We start from the raw sequence: 7,587 nt of genomic DNA, 5'->3' as shown, positions 1-7,587 counted from the left end.
GACCCGTTATTTCTCGATCTCTTCGGTACCTATTCGGTTGGGGGAGTTGTCCCCGGTGCTACCGTGCTAGGAGTTTTCTGGTGACTTTCCAGCTGAGCAATAGCCAGCTGTTGTGCCTTCAACATTTTAAAAATAACATGAAGGCTAACCTCCCGTTCTTCCCTGGTTGGGGTTTTCTGAGCTTCTTGTGGATCCCCTTGGTGCACGCTCCTGTCAGTGTGGGAGCTTATGTTGATGTGTTGGGCGTCGCATGAGACTGCGTCCACGGGGATTGGTCTGGTGCATTCCCAAGGTTTCGTGGTGGCACACCAACACCTGGAGCAACCACACCGTTTTCTCCGTGGTCCTCAAGATTGTTGTTTTCACCCCCATTCACTGAGTTAGACATTTCGACCTGAAATTGAAGATCTTGGACAAGAGAAAACGTGAAAGGTAACTTGCGTTATGTAGTAAAACCAGCAAGAAAATAATCACTATTATTTTTAGCCCCAAGGTGGGCGCCAAACTGTTTACCATGAAAATAGTAATGACAGTTAAATTTATTTATGGGACTCTAAAAATATGTGATCTATTTTTGTGCTAGTTGTTAAGAAGTTGATGCTATGTATGTGAGACTTAGAAACAAAATGAGAGTTAAGAATAAGGTGATAATCAAACCGATAGGTTAACAATCGGGGCCTCGAGCTTGTCGATTTGGGGGCCTCGAGGTCTATTTCGGAGCTCGGTTGTAAGCTATCGGAGGTAATTGAAGTATGGCTAACAGTTATAGTAGGCTTTTTGTGGCCAATGATAAGCAATAAATGAAGAACAATAATGAAGATAGTAAATGGAAGAAATAATATCAAGAGAATATGTTAGAGAGCAAAGAGAATGTTCTTGTATATTTCATGTGGAGCAACTGAAGCAACAGAGATCTTTAAAATGATAAGGATCCCCTTTATATATGAGGAAAATCCCAACATAGTACAAAATGCATTAATTACAAAGATAAAGGGATAGGACAGTTAGATGACACCCCGATTCAGGGTTAGGGTAGTCCATAGGCTCTGTCAGTCCTAGCCGTGTACCTTAGGAACTCCCCATTTCTACCATAGCTGTGGTCTACATTATCCCAAGGTCGGGCGTCGATGAACCTCAAGGTAGGAAACTCGACCATAGCCTTGTAGCCTCGAGGCTTCGAGATTATCTTTTGAGGTGCCTCGATGATGAGGAATTGGACCCTTCGATTTCACCGTATACGCCAAGATTGAGGGATCAATATGTGAAGCGTATCTAGTTAGAGAAACCTCTCATTTTTGTTCGTATTATTTTGAGAATCATGTTCAATGTTTGAGAAATGGGCCGAATTAGCATGATGATGAAGGTGGTAATGATCCTTTGGCACCCCCTATGTTAATATTCAATCAACCGTGTAGAGGTCCGAAAAGTAGTCAAAAAAGAAGTTGGACTGATAAGGAAAAAAAATCAGCTACTACACATATGTTGCTGAATTGCACCGAAACAATTTTACAAGTAGGTTTGGATTTATACTATTGACATATGTGCATAATCTATTCTTCTTTTAACTAGTAAACATTGTAAAAATGTCGGACAGTTACTTTGTGAGTTAGTTCGGTCATGATGATATTTATCCAAGGTTTTCAGAGTGGTTCAGAGATTATGTAAGTGTTAATTAACGTGTAACAATTTTTTTTATTATTTACATACTATATGAATTTTTAGCTTCTCAATTTTATTCAACTCTATATAGGTTCATAATCCAAATAATGGTACATGTGATCTATTTTTGCGTGATATAGGTTGGGACCTACCCCACAAGTCAAAACCATATCTACGTATTTTGACAATGGATACAAGTTTCATACGGAAGAATGATCTAAAAATAAGAAAACCATTAATAGCGGGGTGTGGGTGAAAGATAGTGATGGTGACCGAGATGGGGATATTTATTAATTTGGTATGCTCCATGAGATTTTAGAAATAGAGTATGTTGGTTGGCCAAAGAAAAGATTGGTACTTTTTCGATACAAGTGGTTTGATCCCACACCAAATAGAGGTATAAAGGTACACCCACAATACAAAATAGTAGAAGTTAAGCATGCAAAGGAGTACTAAAGCTATGATCCTTTATTATCGCACAAAATGTAAAGCAAGTGTATTACGCTCCTTATCCGTCGACGTGTAAAAATAAGACTAAATGTTGGGTAGTTATTAAAACTAAGCTAGTTGGATGAGTGGAAGTTGAGGATAGACTAGTTGTAGCGTACCAAAATAATATATCAAGTGTTCAACAAATTGTGGATAATGAATTAGAGTATGAGCTGCTTAGTGAAGGCATATATGAAGAAGTTGATATGTCAGTTGAATAAGATTATGGAATATTGACATCTATGGCCAAGCTAGGTAAGTATTTATTTGTTTATTTTTTAATTAATTATAAATCTAGATTTTAGCATGTCTAATTTAATGAAGGTTTGATCCTTGTACTCAAGCTATGAAAGTTGTGGTTAAATCAATATGTTCATTTTATCATGAAACTTGGAGGTTCTGGTCAGATGTTCCATAGAGCATTAAGGATAGGATGTTTGATTAATTTAGGGTAAAATTATTTATTTCATTTTTCAACTCACGTTTAATCAATCTAACAAATTAATTATTTACAGATGAAGTGTGCTTGGCCAGTCGAACATGAGGTAGAGGTACAAGGCGTCTTTTTTAAGAAATGTGCTGATAGATTGTCTGATATGCTTCGAGAAGCTCAAGATAAGAAAGAGATTCCAGGTTGGATTACTTAGGATATATGGACTAAACTAACTGAGTATTGGGCCTCTTCGGAATTTCGAAAGAAAAGTGAATTGGCAAAGACAACCCGTTTGCCCAACAAAGGTGGATCCTTGCACACGGGGGATTTAATAAGTATGGGGGCTCATCGAAGAAGATTGGTGCGTGTTTATTATACTAGTCTAGTCCTGGATGTCAGATAATCAGAGAACTAAAGATTTTATTTATAAATATTAGTGAAACATAGATTCAAAATCAATTGGCGATCCTATTTTACTTAATTAACTAATACAAAATCAATTGATACTCCTATTATTAGAACATTAAGTATCAAATTAAATCACAACTATTATTTAAACATGAAGAGCAAATTAAAAGTAAAGTCCTAAATGAGCTTTTCTTGTTGCTTTTTGTTATGGTTCACATTTAAATTATCCTCTCTCCATCAATGGTTTCACAAACAAAAGAACAGTTAACTGATCATAAGGACAATGACTAAGTTTGCTTATTTCCTTTTGAAGTTAACTTATCATTTTGAAGTTTCATAGTAGCACTTTAATTTTGCTTTTTTCCTATGTTATTTATCTCATAAGAACAGTTAATTTTGCTTTGTTTCAGTATAATTTTGAAGTTTCAGAGACATAACACTTTAATTTGAGAACAGTTAACTGATCATTTTGAAGTTTCATAAAATAGCACTTCAATTTTTCTTTTTTCCTATGTTATTTATCTGATAGGAACAATTAATTTTGCTTTGTTGCAGTATATATTTGAAGTTTCATAGACATAGTACTTTAATTTGAGACCAGTTAACTGATCATTTTGAAGTTTCATAGACATAGCATATTAATTTTTCTTTTTTCATGTGTTGTTTATCTCTTATGCATCAACCAAGAAAATAAATTTTCTATCAATAGCTACTGTACTTGAAAATATTTAATGATTTGGTGAAACAAACAAATATTGTCCCTAGTGAAAAATATAGAAATTTAACAAAAAAGAACTTATTGCATTAAATAGCATTTAATAGGAAAGCTCTAAAAAGACCAGTTACTCAAGATGAGGTATTTGAGGATACACATATGAAGAAGCTAAAGGATGGAACAAAGACAACTTAGATCGAGCCGAGACAGCCTATGTAAGATTTCAAGTTACTTTTTAGTATTTTCATTAATTAAATTTGTCCACATAATAGTTGTAAGTTTTTTGCAAAATACTTTCAAACAATCTTGGAGGAGTTCATTCAAAGACAAAAACCGATGATCAAGGAAAGCCAATCCAACCATCCCAGGAGAATTATATAGACTTGTGGACTAAGGCGGTTGGTGGTGTACATAAGGGAAGAGTCTACAACCTTGGATCAGAGTTTAGTTTTAGTCGTCAGTCTTTTGGAATGTCTCGTGGCTCTTCTTCCTCAAGGTCCTCGATTAATCAGGATGAGTTTGATCTATTACTGAGTTGTATGCACAAGAAAGGGTTGCGCGGGAGGAGGAGGCAAAGCGAAGGGAGGAAGAAGATAGGCGAAGGGAGGAAGAAATGAGGCAAAAGGATGTTGCATTTAAACGTGTCACTGGTGATGTTGAAAGCCTCAAGGCCCAGCTAAACTCCTTCTTAGCATATGGTGCATTTTCTCTGCCACGTTCTACATCGCGCTCTAAAAAGACTAAGGAGTAGTTTCTTTTGTTAATCTGATTTTGGGTGGGACTAGAATGTTGGATATTATGTATCAATTGGATAAGATTGAATGTTGAATTTCTTATTTGAATGTTTATTTGCATTATTGGTTTATTGTATTTTTTGTTTTAGTTGGATAGTTATGAAATGGATCGGAATCAATGCTTAATTTTGTATGTGAATGTTTAATTGTATTTAGGCTTGTTGGTGGTGGTTGTATTTTTTGTTTGGCAAGTGGTATAGTATAAAAATCAGTACTGTGCCCAAAAATATTTTCTAGATTTCCAATGGACTTCCCACTGAATCCATGGGAAGGTTCTTCATTTTAGTTATAGAACTTGCGTAATTCCCAATGATATCGGTGGGAAAGTTCATACGTTTTCTAAGAATTTGCATTTATCCCACTGATATCGATGGAAAATTTCATACTTTTATTTTTAGAATTTGCATATTTCACACGGATACTTGTGGGAAAGTTCATACTTTATTTTCAGAATTTGCATATTTTTCATGGATATTGGTGGAAAGTTCATACTTTATTTTCCGAATTTACATAATCCCCAGTGAAAACTGTGGGAAAATTCGCACATTTATTTCCAGAATGATATATTTCCCACTGATACCGGTGAAAAATTATACTTTTATGTTCCCAATATGTATTTTTCCCATAAAAACGGTGAGAAAGTTTATACTTTTGCTTTCAGTACATGCATTTTTTCCATCACTTCTCTGGAAAATATATTAAAATAATAGATATTACTAATAATACTTTTTATAGAATTATAATGCAAAGTAAATAGTAGGTACTACTATTCTCTCTTCTCTCTCAACGCATGATAGTGTGCTCCTGCTAATGTACGCTGATCAACAATGGGGAGGGTTAGGCAGAAGAGAAATACAACTACGATTTAGCTTGTGGATTATACGGGGACTAGCAACAACACTCAAATCATTGGAACGCAGAGTGATGAGAACGCCGATGCGACGAAAACTCTAATGAAACAATGGCCACCATTATCAGTCACAAAGGAAGGTACGAAAACACTCCCTGCTATGAGTCCTTTACCGATGATTGATAGTGCAAAGATTACTATTGGTAATCATTTGAAAGACATTAACCCTAGCTCAAATAAAATTGACGTGCATGCGAGCAATTCGGTAGTAATTACTGGTAATTTGGGGGAAATTGGGGACAGGAAAGAGGATGATAAAAGCAAAGACAAATTTTCAGTTGAGAATAGAGAGCAACACCAAAAGATGTGGGCAACTTTGTTTGTAGGGAATAGATTGGCAGAGAAAGTAATGGATCTTAGTTTTATTGTACCAACCATAAAAAATGGTGAAGTAATTATTGAATTATGCAAGGAAGAAGTGGAAGAGGAGACACAGAAATGGAAGCAAGCCTTGATCCTCTATGTCGTTGGAGGAGCCCCAACTATAAGAGCTATGGAACGTTTTATTGCTTCAGCATGGAGTTTTGCAATAGAGCCAAAAGTATATTTCCATAATGATGGGTATTTTGTGGTAAGATTTAACCTGTAGATGACATAGATGAAGTTTTGTACTCTGGACCTCATATGCTAAATAATAAGCAGATTATCATGAAGGTATGGTCAGCTGATTTTGATTTCAATAAAGAGGTATTGCAAACCATCTCTGTGTGAGTAAAGTATCCCAATCTACCACTTAATTATTGGGGATCAAAGTCAGTAAGTAGGATAAGAAGTGGATTAGGGATTCCCTTATATGCAGATGTTTGTACCACTCAGTTGAATCGAATTTCCTATGCTAGAGTGCTAATTGAGATGGATGTTACTAAAGAACTTCCCAGAGACATTAAGGTGATAGATCCTAATGGGAGAAAATTCATGCAAGAAGTTATTTATGACGGGATCCCTGAGTTTTGTCATACATGTATGCAAGTTGGACAAAAGTGCAACAAAGGAGAGCAGTCAGCATAGAAACCTAAACCTAAGCAGCAAAAGCCGAAACAAGAGTGTCAGCTCAAAGATATTCTAAGTGATAAGATGGAGCAGACATATGCAGTACCTAACAATAGTAGTGAGGTAGTAATAGTTGCTGGTGATACAAACAAGAAACTTGTTAGCTCACCTACAAGGCTAGCTAGAGGGGAGAAGGAGCATACTTGGAAAAAATCCAGGAAATCAGTAGCCCGGAACAAGGAGAAACCAGGAGATGATGTAGTCATCATGATCAATAGGTTCAACATAATAGCAGAATCTGGATTGCAACTAACATTTCCAAGGTAAATGGGTGAGGGTACAAGTAGACAGAGTAGTCAAAAGGAGAGGAAGGGTATCCAGAATCCCTATTTATTCATGTATGAAGCTTGTTACATGGAATATTAGGGGATTGAATAAGATCCCTAGACAGAAAGAGGTTTATAAGGAGCAATAAAATAAATATGATAGCATTAATTGAACACAAAATAAAGGAGCAGAAGGCTATATAATAATAAGGAAAATCACTCCACGATGGGATTGGTTGGCCAACTATGAACATAGTAGTAGAGGAAGGATTTGGTTACTATAGGATACTACTGAGATTGAATGCTTGGAATTGGGAAAGTCTTCTCAATTCATCCATACTGCAGCTCACATCAAAAATATGAATATTAATACGCTCAAATTACACTTAAATAAATAGTGTAAGGCGGTAGGTACCAAATATAATAACCCAATAAGGTTGGGATCGAATTCCACATGTAATAGGTGTGAAAAGATTACTTGAATAGTGTGAAACTTGACTTAAATCGTAATTTTACTCCGTTAGCTTAAAAAGAGAATGTTGTAATTGTGAATTAACAAGATAACTATTTTGTTATAAGAGTGTAATTAATTTTATTAAGAAAATCAAGGTTGTATCCCCATTAATGAAATATAATGCTATCGGTATTAATATTTTATATAATGGAAGGTCTTTTGATATGCAAATGGTTCCTTAATGACTACCCAATATTTCCCAATAGTTAGGTAGTATTTCCTCTTTATAATTTTCTCAAATATAAAAGAGTTGCAATTAAGGACAGCCAATTTATGCCAACTAAAATCCACTTATTCCTAAGCGATTCTATTAAATAAGGTTTAAAACCTTGGGTTTTTGTTATTCAAT

Source organism: Nicotiana tabacum, chromosome 10, assembly GCF_000715075.1.
Source record: "Nicotiana tabacum cultivar K326 chromosome 10, ASM71507v2, whole genome shotgun sequence".
Taxonomy (NCBI): Eukaryota; Viridiplantae; Streptophyta; class Magnoliopsida; order Solanales; family Solanaceae; genus Nicotiana; species Nicotiana tabacum.
This window is presented reverse-complemented; position numbering follows the sequence as displayed.